The sequence below is a fragment of the Coffea arabica genome, chromosome 10c, assembly GCF_036785885.1.
Source record: "Coffea arabica cultivar ET-39 chromosome 10c, Coffea Arabica ET-39 HiFi, whole genome shotgun sequence".
Classification (NCBI taxonomy): Eukaryota; Viridiplantae; Streptophyta; class Magnoliopsida; order Gentianales; family Rubiaceae; genus Coffea; species Coffea arabica.
Window position 1 is genome coordinate 51,598,298 of NC_092329.1, and position 21,340 is coordinate 51,619,637.

At 32.1% G+C, this 21,340-nt stretch overlaps 2 long non-coding RNA genes across 2 annotated transcripts; both read left to right on the forward strand.

Moving 5' to 3' along the window:
• The first annotated feature begins 3,458 nt into the window (after positions 1–3,458).
• Positions 3,459–4,600, forward strand: LOC113713437 (uncharacterized). The gene is made up of 2 exons (XR_011822273.1): positions 3,459–3,685; positions 4,131–4,600. It is a non-coding gene; the product is annotated as an uncharacterized lncRNA (long non-coding RNA).
• Positions 4,601–10,540: 5,940 nt separating this feature from the next.
• Positions 10,541–11,791, forward strand: LOC140016241 (uncharacterized). Its single transcript, XR_011822582.1, has 2 exons — positions 10,541–10,762; positions 11,277–11,791. It is a non-coding gene; the product is annotated as an uncharacterized lncRNA (long non-coding RNA).
• The last annotated feature ends 9,549 nt before the right edge of the window (positions 11,792–21,340 follow it).

The following is a 21,340-nucleotide window of genomic DNA, read 5'->3' on the forward strand; positions in this document are numbered from 1 at the left end:
TTTTTCCAAGAGAAAATATGTAAATTATTAATTACCTAGCACAATATGGGATAGGGCTGTTGGAGTGGAGGAGACTAATTTTGGGTGGCAATGGCTTTACTATAGGAGATGGGGATTCCAATGAGCTGGATGGTTTTGTATGTTTTAACTCGCCAGTATTGATTTAAATAGAGCAAATTACTTGGACACCCGTTAAACTTTTCAAATAGTCGAGTTTTAGCCATTTTATTTTTAATTATATGTGTTTACCCACTGAATAATCAAAAGAATAAATTTTGTGTTATTCTATTTATTTCCACAGCTAAGTTTGTCATATCTTAGGATTCGCACGATAGTTTAATGAATATATATATATATATATATTTGTACGATAGTTTAGTGGGTAAGTACATACTTGCTATGAGATGGCTAATTGTGCACATAATTTGTGAATAATTTTCCCTTTATTTTTGTAAAATATGGTATTAATTAATAGATTTTACTCATATTTGATTTTTGGTGTTGTTTCTAGAAATTTGTGGTGAAAAGAGAATAAAAGGTGCATTAAATATGAAATTTCCAGAAAACTACGCTCTATAAGACATGGGCACGCGATATGACCAAGTGAAAGACGGACCCACGGGATTGCACTTGCCGTGTCCTTGTTGCTACATTAGCCACAAATTGGAAGTTCTGATCAATTACGAGTGATGCATTCCATTTGGAAATTAATTAGCCTATTGAATTTTTATTAGCTTATTAGTTTAAGTAGAAATAAGACTAGGAAAGGAAGTCTTTTCCTTTTAGGAGACGTGATCTTTGGTCCTTTGGCATTAGACTAGTCTTATAGGAGTATAAGAAGAGGGATGGAGCCGTCGTTCATGGGGACGATTTTCTTTTCCTCTTTTCCTCTCCAATAAACCCTAGTATTCCTTGTGGTTGGGAATCCATTATGAGGAGCGGCTAGTTTCTTTTTTAGTTGAAGGATATTGGAAACTTTGATTCAACAATATTGTGAGATCTAATTTGATTTATTTGTTTCATTTATTTATGAGTATTTAAATATTTCCTGCTCATTTATGATTATGATTATTTTATACGATTAAATAATTGACCACTATTTAATTGTCAGAATAATCTATTGCTATCTAAAATATCAAATCCGTAACTGTTTGATGGTTTTAGTATTTGTAGCAGGTAATATAATTTGATTGTAGAAGAAACTTTTGAATTTATATCACAGGAATATATAATCCAGCTTAAATGAACCGAGCTTGTATGTTTGTTAGTTAGAATTAATGGTTTCTCTAATTATTAATGCTGTCAATAGGTTAAATCCTAATAGTTTGTTTAGGGCTGCTTAATTGGCAAAAGAAATAGTCATAGAGTTTGTTGTGGTTATCGAAACAGTAAGGCGAGGCAAGTTATCAAAACTCGTTGACAACCATAACCAGTTTATTTATGAATAATTGATTTTACTTTCGCATCGATGATCAGTTAAATGAACCAAAGTGGAAATAAGACCTTTGACTAGAGTATTGCCTTTTCTTGGTTTAGTTTTATTTAATTTTGTGCTATTGTCTTTATTTTTATTCAAGTGAGCTATTTAGTTAATTTCTCATAATCCACCTTTTTATTTATTATCTTCACAAAGAAATAAATCACCAAATCCCTGTAGATACGACCTTACTCACCGCAACACTCGAATTCATATTATTAGAGTAGGAATTTTTATTTTTGCTGGTTTGACACCCAACACTCGTACAATAATTTAATGGGTAGATGCATTTTGTGCTTCCTAAACTGCCCCTCGACTATGTCTCATGAGTTGTGCGAATCCTTGGATCTAGGAGACTTGATGGTAGAAATAAACTAAATGGCTCAAAATTTATATTTTTGATAGTTTAGTTGGTAAATGCATACTCTTAAAAGCTGAATGACCAAACTCTATTATTCGAAAAGTTTAGTGGGTAGCCAAGTAATTTGCTCATTTAAGTAAAATATGTGTCCCAAACTAAAAATCGGTAATTTATATCAAAATGGGATTACAAAACGGGTTTTAGGCTAACTAAGAAGCCAAGGTTACTTGATCGCAAAGTCTGCTTGGTTGAGAACATTGAAAGATTCTCATTTTTTTTTTTTTGGAAATATTCAAAAGTCTTAAGTAGAAAAAATATACATCCTAGATAGGCTACTTCTTCTTCTTCAAATAGGCAAAATATTCTCATTTGAGCAGTCGGCGGTAATTTCTTGAGAAAAAATTTCACAACATGTCCAAACCAAACGTATAGGATTCACCACACATGAGTCCTGCATCAACAATTAAAAGACCAATGTTTATTCAAAATCTTCTTATATTGTACCTCTTCAACCAATTCTTTTTCACTTCTTAATTCAAGATATAAAAAGAAACTTGAAAATGGAAACTCATACCCATTTTCTTTTTCATAACAGTAGTCGACTTGATCAACTTCTATGATCATTAATAATCATGTCCTTTAAGAGTGGTATTACTATTTCCCTGCCATCATGTCTTTGTTGCATTAATTTTGCAAGCAAGAGAGAAGCGCATAGCCCATCATCAAAGGTCTTTTTTTCTCACAGAGAAATTGATTTAGCGGCTTGCTGTCACATTTTCCTTCGTCTATGCCTTTATCCTTCCTTTTCAAGATAGAAGAAAATTGGAGGCAAGTTAATGAAATCGTCAATATAGGTTTACAGAAAGCCACTTTGACTTTTTTGTTATTAAGTTTTCTGCATGCACTCCCTTTCTCGATTGTCTGACTAATGAGAAAGAAAACGACTTCGATGGAGCGTTTTAAAACTTCGTTGAAATTCACGTACCTGTCAACACAAATTCAGTTGCTTTTACTGACTTCCGAGGCTCCGAGCTCCTCGTTAAGTCAAAATTGGATAGCCATTTTTTATATATTTTTTTATTACATTATAAACACTTTTTTTAATCTTTTTTATTTTTTCTATTCACCATTTTTATATCACATCCCAAAAACGTAATATGTCATCATTCCCAAATTATTTTTTTAAAATAATCTTTCTTCCAAACAGGCATATTCTTCATCTTTGAGAAAAACTAAATCATGCACCTGGCTCTTGAATTTTCCTTGTCAACCAACAACATTACGTTTATGCCCACTCTTTAGGCCTTCACAATCCTTATAACTTATGCAACCTAATTTGCTAGAATTTCAACCTTGAAGCCTCCTCAGGGCATTAATGAGATTCAGACGAATTAAAGTAGACCATACTGCGGTCAAAGGCATGAAAATCTAGAAATTCTGTTGTGCAATTCTCTCAACGTTGCGTAAGAAAACCAGCAAAATGATGATCTTACACATTCTATCCTCCGGTCAACAGCTGGGTTTTTTTTTTTTTTTTTTTAATCTTGAGAACCAGTCAACAAGAGTTGGATCAGGTTACCAGGAACATCTATATAAACCCAACTAAAGCATCCCAAATTCATATCATCCATCTGCCTACTAGTTTCATTTGATTCGATTACAAACAATAGAGATGGCCGTCAGCTTTGGCAAAGGATTGCTTGTCCTCCTCCTAACCTTAGTAGCCACCTTGGCAATTAGCCAAGCTGAAACAGTTGTTGTTGGAGGGTCTCAGGGATGGCGCTACGGCTACAATTACAATAATTGGGCAAAGGATCACGGTGCCTTTTTCCTCGGCGACACACTAGGTTAGCCTTGTATTTATTGTCCGAAATTTTTATAGCTACAAAGGCTGGACTGGCGTCTCAGTTGAATTAGAAAATCTGATTCGATTCAATTTTGATATATACTTGTTTTTTCATTCTAGCATAGGCAAGATAAATTGGATATACTTTTGATTGGATATTCCAAATCTACTAACAAACTGGTTAATATTATTAATCTGCTGGAAACCTTTTCTAAGGCTTGTTCTCGGTTGATTATCTTACTTTGATTATATATTCTAAGTTTTAATAATCAATTTTTAATGCTTTTGTTTGCTTTTACGTCTAAACTTTAGATTTTTTCAATGGCTAAAAAAGTTAAAACACAGAATCTACCAAAGAGCAGCTTTAACTAATTTTGATTATTAGAAAAATTTATGAGTATTAGCGTTGGTTTGGTCTAACCTTAGTTGTTTTGCTGGTGAATCAGTGTTCAAGTATCGTCCTCCTAGCAAAATCTCGAGGCCTCACAGCGTGTACCTGCTGCCAAACCTGTACAGCTTCTTGACATGCGATTTTAGGGGCGCAACCCGGTTGGCAGGTCTGAATCAAGGAAGTGGAAATGGCTTCTCCTACGTGCTAAATCAGGTCAGACCTAACTACTTTGCTAGCGGAGAGGGCGACGACTGCGAGAAAGGATTGATGAAATTCGTTGCCATACCTCTGTATCGTCTTCCATTTCCCTGATGTGTTTCGCCAAAGCCACAATCGATCTGCAACATGCTTCTGAAAAATGAGATTGGATACGCTTCATTTTTTGGTTTTTCGTGTGATATGTATTGTAATAAACTGGAAACAGTAACAAATAAATGCTTGTGATTTTTCTTGTACGTAAGGCTGTTACATGCACTTGTACGTAAGCCTGTTGCATAATAATTATGGCTTCCTTTTGGGCACCAATGATTCTCTCTATCTCTCACTCGGTTTCTTTCTCTCTTGTAATCAATTAGAAGACCTAGTCAAATTGTGAGAAGCTCTTCTATCAAATAGTGAATCCGACATACAAAACAAATGTAATCTCCACTTGCCTAAATTGTTCATTTAAAGTTCCTTCCAAAATTGTGAAATATACATTAAGGAATGCTATACAATTTCACAGAAAATCTATATTAAATTAAAGGATACTGGTGTATGGATGTCAGTATGTCCCTATCGTGTAATTGTATCAAATTTTGAGACTTTGCCATCACAGCCAAGTAGATCAGTTTTTTACTCCAATAACAAAAGAGAGATTTATGAAATTTTTTTAAGATTTCTTTTTATTTTTCTATTAAAACACCCCTTTTATTAGCAATTAGCAATAAGGTCGTTACAATGAGCAAGAACTCAAAAACAGAGGCGAGAAACTGCCAATCAAGCTGCCAATGAATACAAAAACGCTAAAAACAAAGGCAGTGTTAGATACAACGAATAAAATCCTCTTATCTGTTATTAGTTTCCGCATTTCTAGTTATTCATTAGAATTACAAAATCATTACTGAGATTCAGAGGATTTTGTTCACTAAAGAACGTTAAATAATGTGCACGTACTTATGCATTTGAAAATATACAGTACCATTATACAACTTAGAATCTTCTGATATAATTTGTCCTTATCGACCGTGATAACAGATAAGAGGTAAAGACTTTTGGGGAAGACTTATGGGAGGACGACTAAGATTTAATTAATGGTGGAGAATTTAGTGCCCATGCAATTGACTTTAAAACTAGTTGAAAACAATAGAGTAATGATTGATGCATAAAATATATTCATCTTCATAATGCCCGGTTTAGCACTGTAACTAAGTGCTAAATTATAAATAGGGAAAAAATTATCTTGATTTTTCTGGAAAGGACCAAAATGAAGTTCAAGTTTTAAGAAAAAAAAAAAAAGTTGCAATATTACTGTGTAGCAGTATTTTAGTCAAATTGAGTTTTTCATAGTTTTATTTAAATCAAATTATGGTAGTTTTATTGTTTAAAAATTAGTATTTTATTAAGTAATTTCTTATAGCTGTCAAACAACACATATAATCTACAAATGAGGAGTCTTATTATTATGGTCAGTTAAAAAGTGAAAGGTTGAGGGTATTATTATTATTATGTGTGATTAATGATATGTGATTGATTTATTTATCTTTTCTCACACATATTTTATTATGGTGTAGATTTGTCTCCCCCTTATATATTTGTGAGTGTTTTAACATGAGCAAATTGTATTAAATATCAGTTTAGAAAGAGATGGTCATGTTTTTCACTTCTTTCAGTTTAGAAAATGGTGGCTCCTCCACTTGATGTTGATGAATGTTACATACTCATCATTTCGGTTAATTTTATCGGTGGAGGAGACCAAGTTGGTGGTCCTCTAAAATTATGTGAACAAAATCAAGTAAAATCACTAGTTATATGGATGTTAATAAGAAGGAATAACTTAAGAAACCTCTCCTTTGGGTTTTTGAGAATTACAGCCACTTCTTTGAGGTTTAAAAGATTACATAAATCTTTCTTAAAAATTATATTTTTGTAATAATTGATGATGTAAGCACAAAAAAACTAACGAATATCCTATATTGTCACGATTTAATTCCTAAAGAAAATTAAATGATAAAAGAATTTAAATGCCATCGTTACCCGTTTAATTAGATAAAGAATTTCAAGGTAATTCGTGGTACACAAATTGGAGCCATGCTTCACACGGGATCCTCAGTGCTACTTCTATATTTATGTCAAATGTTCTATTTATTTAATTTATCATATGTTGTTTATTCAAATTTCTTCTACCATCACGTGATTAGTGGGATTGACACTGAATTTGGCATCGAGTAGTGGCACAGAGGATCCCAACTGTGCTTTGAAGCATCTTTTTCGGCTGCTTGAGCATCATTTTTCTTTCTAAAGTAATTTGCAAAGCAACTCCTTTAAACAAATGCATCCGTAGTGGATGATTAGCTCTTTATTGAACTGATCAAGAATTCCATGTACTGTGTGAGACGAGTTTAGAACTTTCGGATAAAAAGGTATTAGCGTGAAAGAGTTTCATTTATTATGTTTTAAACCGAATTTTCATTTAGGGTTTGTAGATTGTGTGAAGGCCAGAAATAGTCTTTTCATAATATCAAAGAAAATAAATTTATAATTTTTCAAACATCAAAGGAGGTGCCCCCAATTGTCAGAATAATAAGAAAGTAATTTAATTAGGTAATTTGGTTAGCTCTAGTGTCTCACAATTCCTAGTTTTGAATATAGTCTATGCTTTGATTAGAGAATTTTTAGAATATAGGTTTTTATTTTTGAAATCTAAAGTAACACAATCTAAAAACACTCCAAATACAAACAATTTCAAATATACCTAACAAAAAATACAAATATAATTAAAAAATATAATAAATTCTATCACCTCTTTCTTTTTCTACCCAACACCCACCATCCCTCCTCCACCGCCACCTCTGCCTCTCCCTCCTCCTCTGTCCTCCCTTTTTCCCTTTCTCTCTTTTCTTCCTTCCTCCTTTTTCTGCTTCTTCCTCTTCCTTCTTTTCCCTCCATCTCCCTTGGCAGCCTCCCTCCTCTCTCTCCTCCTTTTTCAACAACCCCCTTACCTTTCCCTTCTGTAGAAGAGGAAGAAAGTAAGTGATATTTTGAAAATCTAAAAAATATTAAATGTTATTAAGAGAAACTTCATGGGAGGTTTCTGATATTATCCTATACTACAACGGATAACAAAAGATCAAGATTTGAAAACAACCAGAAATATAAGGTACCCCTTTGTACCAAAATCAATTCCTCCAGAAAAAACAAGAAGTAACAGGAAAATGAATAGGTACAATCGAGATCTTTTTTACTTCTTGATGCAATCAAGATTGAATTATCCCAAAAAAAATTTCTACCTGAATAAACTTATGAGTTAAGGGTGGCACAAGACTGACAACAGAACAGGACACAAACTGTTGACAATTTATTAATGACGTCGCACAATCATAGATTGGGCTGTTGCGATGGAGGAGGCTGATGTGGGGCGGTAATGGCTGACTGGAGGAGATGGGGAGTCAAAGTAAAACTGGGTACTTTATGTCAAACTATACGGGAGCCCGAAAAGCAAACATTGAGGAATAGGACAACAAAGTAGGACTTAGGCTAATTCGCCAACTTGACCTGCTCACAAAGTCCGCTTGGTTGAGAACGCTGAAAGTTCCTTTTTTTTACCCCCTGAAAAGTTGAAAATTTTTAAACAATACAAACACATAAATAAACATCTTAGACACCCCCCCCCCCTTCATTCTTTTTTGTCTTGTTTGCTTATTAAGCAAGGAAAGATTTACTGAAATGCTGCAAACAAGTGATCACTGATAGTTGGAACTTGAAAGGTTCAAATATGCAAGAATTATTCATTGAGAAGCTGAAAATAAACTCCATAAATTTTCACATGTCCAAAATATAGGATTTTCCACACAGATGCATAACCACATGCATTTGGATACGCGTCAACAATATACAACCAATACGTATCTAATGTCTTCATATTATACCTTGTCAACCATTTCTTTTTTATTTTTATTTAAAAGAAAAAAGAAAAACTTTACTTTTGTAATGGTAGTTATACTTGTTCAACTTCTATAATCATGATTTATTTATGTCTTTTAAGAGTATGTTGTTTTCCTCCCCTTTTTTTTTTTGGTCTCTAGTTTCCTGGATCGTTGAACATAAAGAGATGTATAATCTGCGTTTTGGATTATAATCAAGAGATGTATATTCTCCATTTTCCCACATTTACGCAAGTAACAAAATGAACATAGCTCATGATCAAAGGTCTTTATTTCTCACCAAGAAATTAATTCAGCGTTTGGTGTCGAATTTCCTTATCCTTCCTTTTCAAGATAGAAGAAAAATTGGAGGCAAGCAAACCAAATCGGCAACATAATTATCTAGAAGACCATTTTGATTTTATTGGTGTTGAGTTTTCCATATGCACTTCCATTCTCGACTGTCTGGCCAAAAGAAAATGCCTTTGATGGACCATTTCAAAACTTCGTGAAATTCAAACTCAGTTGTTTTAACTGACTTCCAAGCCTGTACCAAAAATAGTATCATAACCATATTCTTCGCCTCTGTAGAGACTTAATCACCCTTGCTCTTTGTAGCATTGATGACTTGTTTCATATAATTTAATAGAAGTAAATGAGTTTATAGTTCATTTCATAATCACGAAAGTAGGTATGAATTAGTTATAAATATAGTTGGTACGCCCGTGAAAGTGGGTATCACGAGCATTAGGAAATTACGCCATAAGTTAACCAAGGTTTTGATACTCAATTAGTCAGGAAGTAGTACTAACATGAGTAGCTAGGGATTTCATTACACAGAAAACTTTCATGTGTATTTTTCTACCCATTAGTAGCTTAAGTTTATTAGTTTTAATTTGTTGATATTTTAAATAATAGAAAAACTTTAGTAATGCTGATAATTGTCCGTCTTCTTTGTAGATTCGACTCTTAATACTCTATACTCAAACATGACCTGTATACTTATAGTTATATATGGGGTATTTAGAAATTTATAAATTTAAAACTTGCGGCGAAGTAAGAGATTATTTTTATATACACACCCTGTACCTATTAATAATAATTTATTATGCCTTTTAAGAGTATGCTATTTTTTCCCATTTTTACCTTTTTTTTTTCTTTTTCTCATTGGTCTCCATTTCCTGAACTGTTGTACATGAAGTGATGTATAATCTCCATTTGGGATAAAAGATGCAATTATAACGTATGAATAGAGCCAATGATCAAAGGTTTTATTTTTCTCACCAAGAAATTGATCTAGCCTTGGTGTCACATTTCCTTGATGCCCTTGTCCTTCATTTCCAAGATAGAAGAAAAATGGAGGCAAGAAAACCAAATCGACAACATAAGCATCTATGTAGAGAAATTAAGCCAAGTTAACGTTGTTTGGCTAGTAGTGAGACTTATATTATTTAGTTAGTATAATGGCCAGGTGGCTTCAATTCCATTCCAGGATGTATTAGTGCTAGTCGCATAGGGCTTAGTAAGTGCATAGGGCTTAGTATAATGGTCAGTTTGTAAGTTAGTCGCATAGGGCTTAGTAAGTGCATAGCCTCGTGTTTCATATATTGTCAGTAGCCTCAATTCCGTTTGTATATGGTGAGGAGTCGCAGCTTGTTTCATCAACATAGAAAATTTCCCTTTACCCCGTATATCAATTTCTTGAACATTTTCTTACGGGTTTACGCTTGATTATTGTTTTGTGTCCACCAATCTAGAAAGCCATTTTGATTTTTTTGGAATTAATAAAGTATTATGTTTTCTACCATAAGAAAAAAAAAAGTTTTTCAAATGCACTTCATTTTTCGATTGTCTGGCCAATGAGGAAAAAGAAAATGCCTATAATTTGATGCACCGGACCGTTTCAGACCTTCGTGTGCAATTCCGGTGCGTACCAACCCAAACTTCTGTTGCCTTTTACTGACTTCCGGGGCTCGTCAAAATCATAGGAACATTATCATTTTTCGCCTTTGAAAAAACTTAGTCACCCTGGCTCTTACATTTTCCTCGTCGACCAACACGATTACATTTTACGCCCACCCTTTGGGACTTCACAAGTCTTGCAACGTATGCAACCTTGAAGCCATTCTGCGGTCAAAGGCATGGAAATGTAGAATTTTGTTGTATGATTTTCAAACATCACCCAAGAAAACTGGAAAAATGATCTTGTACATGTTCATTTTAGTCAGCATTTGGAAATTTTTTTCATTTTGAGAACCAGTTAACAAGATTTGGATCAGCTTGCCAGGAACACCTATATAAACCCAACTACAACATCCCAAATTCAAATCATCCAACTACTCATATCTTATCTTTTCTACCTGCATTTGATCCCAATACATACAATAGAGATGGCCATCAGCTTTGGTAAAAGGATTGCTTGTCCTCCTCCTAACCTTAGTAGCCACCTTGGCAATTAGCCAAGCTGAAACAGTTGTTGTTGGAGGATCCGAGGGATGGCGTTATGGCTACAATTACACTGAGTGGGCCTTCAACCACGGTGCCTTTTTCCGCGGTGACATACTAGGTTAGCATTGCATTATCATTCGAAATTTTCATAGCTAGATACAAAGGCTAGACTAACGTCTGAGCTGAGTTAGGAAATCTGATTCAATTCAATTTTCGTATACACTTGTTTCTAATCCCAGTCTAGGCAGGTAATTGGATAATTGGAGTGGATATTCCAAATCTACTAGCAATATATATTGAGATACATTAATCACCTTGGAATGTTATTAAGCTTGTTCTCGATTGATTATTTTTCTTGACCAAATATAGATTCTAATTTGAATAACCAAATTTTCTTGATGTTCAAGTTTTGCTTTTAGTACCGAAGCTTTAGGTTTTTTAATAGCTAAAAAGGTTAAAATTCCAAAAAATACCAACGAAGAGAAACTTTAACTGATTCTGATTATTCTCTACGATCACTGTCTATAATCAGATTTTGTGAAATCTAGAGCAAACGTGATTGAGCACTCAATAGAATGTAAAAGTTCTAAATTATTTTGGTCTAACCTTAATTGTTGTTGGTGGTGCATCAGTGTTCAAGTATCCTCCTCCTAGCGACACCGTGAAGCCTCACAGCGTGTACCTGCTACCAAACCTATACAGCTTCCTAACATGCGATTTTAGCCACGCAACTCTATTGGCAGGACCTAATCAAGGAGGTGGAGACGGATTCTCGTACGTGCTAACTAAGATCAGCCCTAACTATTTTGCTAGCGGAGAGGGAAATGGCGATGACTGCAACAAAGGATTGATGAAATTCGATGCCATTCCTCTGTATCGTCCTCCTACATCCCCTTGAAGAGTTTCGCTAAAGAAAAACTCTGCTACATGATTAATAAAGCAGGGATCTCGCTTAAACATTATATATATATTTCTTTTGTGTAATGGCATGAATACATGCTACTAAATTGATATGGCAGAACACGATGGAAATTAAGATTAAGAGTGGATACACTTCTTTATTTGATTTTTATAATCGTGTGATATTGTAATAAACTAGAATGATGAACCAATAAATGCAATACATGTGCTTTTGGTTTTTCTTGTACGTAAGCCTGTTTCATGCACTTGATATTGTTCATAAGTATGGTCAATGCGTTTTCAGTTTTCACCATTTCTTTATGTTACTCGATTTTCACACATGAGGCCCTGTTCTTGGATGCATCTAAAGTAGCAGTAGTATTACGTTACGAATGATTATTTTCGTGATTTTGATATTTTAATCCAAATCATGAAAGAATTATGTATAACTTTTGAAACCATAGGAGTAAAATGTAATTTGCCCAATGAACTAAGAGATAGGGATAGTACTCCACCTCAAGCTTTTTAAATCTTATCCCTTTTCCGTTGAATTTTTTTTTTTTTTTTTAAAAAAGGAGAGAGTACTATGTCACATTTATTGGTAAGAGAATATCTGTTTTATTCATATTTTCTTTTCCAAGGAAGATAAGTTTTTTTTTTCAAATTGTTTAAACAACTCTCTTAATAATAATTTACTTTAAACACTTCTAAAAGTAAAAGTAGAAGTAAACCAATTAAAAGCCAAGAAAATGAGCAGGATGCAACTAGATAGAAATGCGGCTTTACAAGTTCTAAGTACAGGATGTGTGACCAGATAGAATTGCGATTTTTGAAGATATTCTAGCTTTGTTCCTCCTTCGGCTATGAAGTAGGAGATTTGCAAAATAATTTTCACGCCCTTGTGTTTCTCAAAAGTAGTGCAAGTTTTTTCTTTTTTTTTTCGATAATGATAACATTTGTGTAATTTATTTATCATATTCTATAGGGAGGGAGAGATTATATTTATATAATTTAATCTATTTTATTCTACAAAAAGAGAGAGATACAAATCTGATTAGACTAAAAAGACATTCTAACACCCTTTTTAAATTTTTTTGACTGCAAATAAGGTTCAAATCCTAAATTACAGTTCAAAGAAAAATTTAATCCTTTTTATTTTTGTGTGGCTAATGAGCCAAAATTCAATGGTTAAGTTTGTTCTTTTATAAGTTGGTCATTTTGTTGAATGACAGGTTGACAACTACCATGCTCCAATTTCGTCCTGACACTATGTGGACATGATTGAAGAACGCTGTGTGGACAGGATTGAAGCGTATCATTTTGTCTTGGAAGACGATACTACGTAAACACTACTATATGTGAACATAATTTTGTCCTAACACAACTGTGTAAACATTTCTATAAATTTAATGATGGATAATAAATCAGCCCATTTTGTATATCATTTAAAAAAGTCGTGATACGTAATCAAAATTTTCAAACTCAATTTTACAAAAGAAATGAATAAATAGTAAAAGTTAGAAGACCAAAAATGTGACGATAGGTTGATAACTTGTCCTACTCTTGAGGTGATGAGATATCTTCCTCTCTTTCCAAACTTTTCACAGTGAAGTTAAAAAGCAAAAAAAATTGAGAAGATATATCTTACCTCTAGTTTTTGTTTTTGTTCCTTTTTTTTTTTTCTCCTACATGGTGAACTCCAAAAGTTTACTGTATTTAGTCTTCTTTTCGGGCAAATCTCTACCCTAGATTTTTTTTTTCTTTGAAGATACTGCATAGCTTCTGAGAATAGCACTGTCTGCCCTATGGGAAGCAGGCGTTGAAACTGTTGAAATCATTAAACTGGCCAACAAAACAATTTTTTACCATTTCAAGCCTCGTGTCTTGAATCCAGTGACTGGCACGACTGTGACTGACGACACCGGCGAAAGTTTGGAGCTTCCAAATCCAAAGAATATTTTGGCTAAAGCTAGAAGAGTAGACTATGGAGCAATGATTTCCTTAAAAAATAAAATAAAAAGACTACGGAGCAATGATGCCGTACTAAGGAATCGCGAATGAGGGGCAAGACGTTTGCAGGTTAACCGCACTCGAGATTAAAGGTCCATATTGGAAAAACGAAAAAAAAAAAAACTAGCACGGCGTATTATTAATGTCATATTTTTTCTTTATTGAAATAGATACTTTTCAATTTTATCGTTTAAAAAAAATAATTTTTTTTAAATTTCAATGCACCTTTAATAAGAAAATATTTTGAATCCAAAGAACACATATGTAAATTCACTAATGATACATTATTTAGATATAATGATCACTATATTTTCATAAAAGGTTGAATTTTCAGAAAGCGATTTTAATATTGGGACGGAGGGAGTAGAATTCAAATCATGTGATGTGTATCACTTTTAACATTATATGTGAAATTTATATAAAAATTATTTTATATTTATCTTATGTTAAAATTATTTACATTCTGAATAAACCAACTTGCATTTTGTTGTTTTGAACATAACTATTTGAAAACAGTTATGCTAGAAACCATCAGTGCCCCAAGTTCAAGGATCGCTTGGACGTGATGCTTTGGCTTCCTTTAACCCCTAAATGGGTAGATTGACATCCATTTATCCAAAAAAAAAGAGAAGTATTTGACTTCTAATTAGTGGTGATTAGAATTTACTTAAACACTAGTTAAGCAGCTATTCTCAAGCTGATTTCAATTTGTTGGGTGAAATTCCTTTGCTCTTGGACACCATTTAACATACACTATAGCAAGATTATTTGTAAGTCAACGTCTCGTAAGAAAGGATTAGTTTTACTCAAAAAAAAAAAAAAGAAGGAATAGAAAAAGTGTGTTGCTATTCAAGCCTTTGCAATTGGCCAAAGTTTTCTTAATGCATAAAGAAATATTTTTTTTATTTTTTCATTCACATTTTTTGATGACAATGAAAAACTTCCAATTACAGTTTAACATTTTCGTATAATTGAAGATTGCTTCAAAAAAGATAATTGAAAAATATATCCATTGAATAATAATTAAAAAATTGATTTAAGCCTTCGTTGTGAATCAATATGCTCTCCTGGTTGTTTGCGAATTAATTTTTCGCTTTTTACTCTGGAGGCATGGACCAAGGTATGTCATTGAAGTATGATGAAATACAGGCCTTGCTTGGATTGAAGGTTTTCGTCGGAAAATATTATCGTTTTCCGTGATCATATTTCCCTATCACCTTTTTCCCTCACATATATCAAATCGCTACAGTAATTTTTCTATGAAAAATGACGGAAAATGCAATCCAAACACAACCTTATCATCAGTAGGATACCATTTTAATTTAGGCACTGTTTGGCAAAATTCAATACTTAAATTTAGTGAGTTCAAACTTTAATATGTTTTGACATGTTTGATAAAAAAAATGTCTTAATTAATTAAGTGGTTCTATATTTTCTAAGCAAAGCTTATTCCAAAAATAAGTGAAAAATAGTTCACTTATCACTTAATGTAGAATACAATCAAATATTAAGATTTTAGTATTTAATAAATCAATAGCTTAACAACTCTAGATTTCACATTTCATATTTTAGATTTCAATTCCATCGTATGTACCCTTAGTCTTGGTGATTCTAAAAAAGAATTGTTCGAAAAGTTGCAAATCAATTGGGAATTTCGTCCTCATTTGGGCCCATTGATTCTCTCTCTCTCTCTAAAGTAAATTTTGTTCTCAAATCAATCAGAAGTGAGAAGACCTTGTCAAATTCGGTGACACTCTTCTCTTTAATAATCACTACTTGGCTAATTTGTTCATTTAAAGTTTCTTTTAAAATTGTAAAGGGATAATTGCAGAACCTCCCCTGAGGTTTCTGACACTTGCACTAACCTCTCCTGTGGTTTGAAAAATTGCACTGACCTCCTCTAAACTTACTAATCCTTTGCAAATTCAGTCCAAACAATTAAAATATTGTTTTAGGGAGTGAAATTAGAATTTTGTACCAGATTTGCCCTTTGTGTTACATGTCCAATTAATGACAAAGTACTACAAATCAATTAACAATTAATAAACTTTAAGTGGTGTAGTTTATGGGCAAATAAGCATTACCCATTTAAAGTACCGGCTCTTTATGGATATTCTACTTTCAAACATCTAATTTATGATAAATATATCAATGTTTGTAAGTAAAATTTAAAAAGTATTACAGTAATATTCTTACAAAAAAAAATCGGTAGGTTATCTATTTAATATAAATTAAATATTTAAATAAAAAAAGAAATGGCCCATAAAGTATTAATTCTTTATGGCTTTCATCCATTAGATGAGTAAAGTATTGGCTCTTTATGGGCATTTTATTCTGAATCATTTAATTTATGTTAAATACATAAATATTTGTAACTAAAATTGAAAAAGTGTTACATTAATATTTTTACGGAAGGAAAACTGGTACGTTTTGTATTTAACAAAAACTTTTAGTAAAATTCAAAAAGCCTATATTTCCATTGTACAAAATCTTATAGTACAAAGCCTACAAGATTTGTATTTAACATAAATTTTAGTAAAATGCCATTCCATTTTGTACTCCATTGTACAAAATCTTATAGTACAAAGCCTATAAGATTTGTATTTAACATAAATTTTAGTAAAATGCCCTTCCGTTTTGTACTCTCATATTTTTACGGAAGGGCATTTTACTAAAAAGTCCCGTTAGTACAAAGCCTACCAGTTTTTTGTTATAGTACAAAGCCTACAAAGTCTCATATTTTTGTTAAATACAAAACCTACTAGTTTTCCTTCCGTAAAAATATTAATGTAACACCTTTTCAATTTTAGTTACAAACATTTATATATTTAACATAAATTAAATGATTCAAAATAAAATATCCATAAAAAGCCAATACTTTACTTATCTAATGGATGAAAGTCATAAAGAATTAATACTTTATGGGCAATTTCTTTTTTTTTTAATATTTAATTTATATTAAATAGATAACCTACCGATTTCCTTTTTGTAAGAATATTACTGTAATACTTTTTAAATTTTACTTATAAACATTGATATATTTATTATAAATTAAATGTTTGAAAGTAAAATATCCATAAAGAACCGGTACTTTAAATGGGTAATGCTTATTTGCCCATAAACTACACCTCTTAAAGTTTATTAATTGTTAATTGATTTGTAGTACTTTGTCATTAATTGGACATGTAACACAAAGGGCAAATCTGGTACAAAATTCTAATTTCACTCTCTAAAACAATATTTTAATCGTTTGGACTAAATTTGCAAAGGATTAATAAGTTCAGGGGAGGTTAGTGCAATTTTTCAAACCACATGAGAGGTTAGTGCAAGTGTCAGAAACCTTAGGGAGGTTTCTGCAATTATCCCAATTATAAAAGGTACATAAGGAACGGTATATTTCACAGAAACTCTATAATAGAGGATACTAATGTATGGATGTCTGTATTTGCCCATAGTGTAATTGTGTTGAAGTTTGAGACTTTACCATCATAGCCATGTAAGTATCTGTTTTTTACTCCAATAAGAATTGAGAGATTTATTTTTTTTTTCAAGATTTTTCCCCCTAGCAAAACACCGCTTTTATTAGCAATAAGCAACAGGGGTGGGTATGATGGGCAAGAACTCAAACACAAATGCAAGAAACTATCAACTCTCTCTAGAGGAGTTGGTCACCATATTAATTGTGGGGTGGGAGATCAAGGGTTCAAATCTTGTTTTCCATCAATGTGCCTCTCTATAAGGATTGTTCTAAATCCATTAGTTCTCACAAATCTATTGGTTTCGTTTGAATTGAGTAATTTGATGAATGATTTGATTAGGCCTGTCAATGAGGTTGGGCCAGCCCGAGCTCGACTCATTCGACCCGACAAAAAAACCCGATGAGCCCTACCTTTTAGTGAGTCGGTCTAAGTTTGAGCCTAAAAATTAGGCTCGAATTAAATATGAGCGGAGCTTGAGCCTTATTAGACTCAAACCCTATATAGGCCCAACCATTTAATTACCTATATATAATATTTATATTTTGATATTATGTATAATTATATATCCAAATATATTATTACTAAATACTAAATATATATAAATTATAAAATACAAAAATACATCTAAAGACTCTTCCATGAGTTTTCTTGAGAGTCAATATTAGTAATACATAACTAAATCTCTAACTTTTCTTATTGGTTGAGTAAATTTTTGTGTTGGCATAATATTGGTTGATTTCTTTTTGGTTTACAAACACAAATCATCAAGCATATTTGGATTTAAATCATAAGATTATAAAAAAAAGTTTCAACTTTTAAAGATGTATTGGGTTATGATCGCATGTTTTATTACTATTTTTCATGCATTTTGAATAAATTAAATATAAATATTGTTAAAAAATTTTTGGTTTATATACTTTTTAAGAACTATTATTTGTTCATGTTTAGTTTTAATATTATAGTCTTATAAATGTTAAATTAGTTTTACAACCTAATAGTTATAGTAATTATATTAAAAAAATTAAGGAGTAATAAGTGAGTTTGGGTTAAGCCCGATAAGGCTTACAATCCAAATATTATATGAGTTGAGTATGGGTTTCACATTTATGAACCCGAAACTCATAACCCGAAGCGCGAAAATGTTTCAAATTAAATGAGCTGAATTTGAACTTATGAAAGCCCGACTCATTAGACCCGATTGACAGGCTTAGATTTGATAAAATCGCTCTAATCGTTTGAATTTCTTAAGAGGCATTTGAGTTTGTAATGCATCAACAATTAAAATATCTTTAAATGTTAGAATAATTGATAATTTATAAATATAAATATCTTCTAAATAATGTAAACAATAAAAGGAATTTTAGAGAATTTCAAATCTTTTCTCAAATTCCTCAATCCTATCAGCATACTTAATTCATTAGATTTAGAAAATCATTGTGAGATTCGGAAGATTTTGATCACTAGAAAACGGGTTTGTTTGGATAGAGTATTATTTGAAATAATTACTATAGCACTTTTTGTGATGTGATGTATGTGAGATAAAAAGATAATTGAAAATATAAAAAGGTGAATTGAGAAATGGGTTTATGATGCAAGCGAAATATTATTTGAGATATTTGTGCTATCCAAATATCTGTGCTTGAAAATATGCAATACTATTATACAATTTCCAGATTTAGAATCTTCTGATATAATTTGTCCTTGTCGATCATGATAACGGATAAGATAGTAGTACATCAAAAGAAAGACTTTTGGGCCAGACTTACTGAGAAAGGTCGAATAATAATGATTTAAGTAATGGAGGAGAATTTTTTTGACAAAAAAAAAAGGAATGGAGGAGAATTTAGTGCCCATGCAATTGACTTTACAATTAGTCGAAAACGACATAGTAATGATTGATGCATAAAATATTTTCATCAAGTGTACTTCATGAAAAAAGAAAGAAAAAAAAAAGAAATATCAATCTTAATTTTGTTAGACTTAGAAAGGACAAAAAATGTATTGTTAAAATTAACCTCATCTGAACGGCATTTGATAACTGGATTTAAAACTAGAAAGCTTGATGATTGAACTTGAACAAGTCGTATTAAATATGAGTTGAGAAAGTGATGGTCATCGTTTTATTACTTTGACGACCTCTTTATTTCTCTTTGTGGAAAATGGTGGCACCTCTTGCTTTAATGTTGATGAATGTCATGTTCTCACAATTGATGTGCTATTTTTATGGGCTGAGGAGGCCAAGCTGGTGGTCTTCCAAAATTATGCGAACAAAATCAAGTAAAATCATCTAGTTATGTAGATATAGATAAGAGGGTGGATGCCGGGGAGGTTTTAGTGTAACAGTTGAGATTGAAACTTGAGAACTTAGAAATCCTGAGTTCTAATCTTCCTTTCTCTCTTTCCACCTTTTTAATTTCACCCTTCCCTTATTATTAAGAAAAAAAAGCGATAATTTTAATAGTTAAAATGGAGACTCTAGAACTTAGGGGCCCTAGGTAATTCTTTGAGTTCCAGTATCTATAGTTGTAAAATCTGATCCGATAGTTGAATCGATCAACTCGATGAACCATTCATGAGGTCGAATTGGGTTACCAATTAGATCGATTAAACAACAAATTCATTAATCAGTCAACGATCCAACGGTTTAACTGGTAAACTGAGAAAAAGCTATCAGTTGAACTGTGAGTTGAACCACCAATTTAAAATATATTATTTTTATAATTTAAGACATATTGTTATATTATATAATATGCTATTGTGCCATCCGCAATTCAACCGCCTAACCTACAATTGAACCGGTGTGTTGGTCACCTCTCTGAGCGGTGCTCAAAGTCAATTGAATAATTATGCTAGTATCCCACCATTCCCTAACTTTAAAGATAAAGCACCACCTCTTTTTTTTTTTTTTTTAACAAAGCACTACCTCTTTTGATTATTAAAGTTAAATGGGAGTGAGGTCTCTATGGCCCATGATCAAGCTGTTCTTACTAGATTTCTATAATGCAATTATCATAAAGTCCTACTTGGATTGTTAGTTTCTGTAGAAAAATTTTGAGAATATTTTTTGATATATTTTTTAATCATTTTTTTTATTTCACATACATTAATCGTTATAGTACTTTTTTCCAAAACTCCAAAAAATTGCAATTTCCTCTTTTCTCCACAAAAGAAAAAAGAAAAACGTGCTACTGTACTGAGTAATGTGACTCACGCATGATCCATAGCCTATACTGGTCAAAACAATCTACATGTGAATCTCATGTCTGCCTAGTTTTAATTCTAACTTTTATGTTTGTGTATAGTACCTTTTACAATCTCATTTTTATGAAACTCTCAATGTCATTTCCTACTTAATTCGTCCATGGCCTATTTGCTAGCGTGTTATTGCTTTTTATTTGAACCAAAAAAAAAAAAAAACCAATTTTGGATATGTTAGCCAAAGGTGCATGACATGTTATTGGAAAATTACAAAAAAAAAAAAAAAAAAAGTTCTCAAAAGTTTCAATCCAAACGAGCTCTAAAGATTATGACTAAGCTAATTGGGGATGGAATCAAATTGGTTGCTTTTGTCGATAAAATAGTAGTTAACCTCACGCCAAGTGTGGAGAAAAGGATAGACATGTTGTTATGTAAAAGAAAGAAAATGTAATATAGGACGAGGCACCAATAAAATGATGTGGGTGAACTAGAACATGAACATTACCCAAAAAGAATTACAACCTAATTATGATGGAAGAAACGTGTTCATCACCGGCTGTAAATGAAGCTTGTTATTCGAAACTACTAAATTTTAAAAGGTTTTTCTGGTGCTTTATGGAAACACACTTACATTTCATCCAATGTATCATGCATATATACACATTAACAATTATTACACACTCTAACAATTATTACTTTCTCTTGTATTTATATACTTTTTCTAATTAATTTTCTTGCATATATATACTTTCTTTAATTAATCTTATATTTCTAAAAATCTAAAACTTGAAATACATCTTAATGAGTGCTCTATGGGCACCCATTAGACAGATCGAATTTTAAAATACTCTTATCAATTAAAAGTGCGTAATTAGAAAAGAGTTCATTTATGTCTCCCAAAGGAACTAGTAACTTGGAAGCCAGGTAATCCGGTCTCCAAAACTACAAAATCTGTTTGATAGAGTTCGGGTGTGTTTGGATTACAGATTTTCAAAGAAAAATTACTTTGTTTTTCGTAGGCATATTTTTCCGTCACATTTTTATCTCATATATATCAAATCGTTACAATAATTTTTCTAAAAAAAAAAGTTCAGAAAAATGCAATCCTT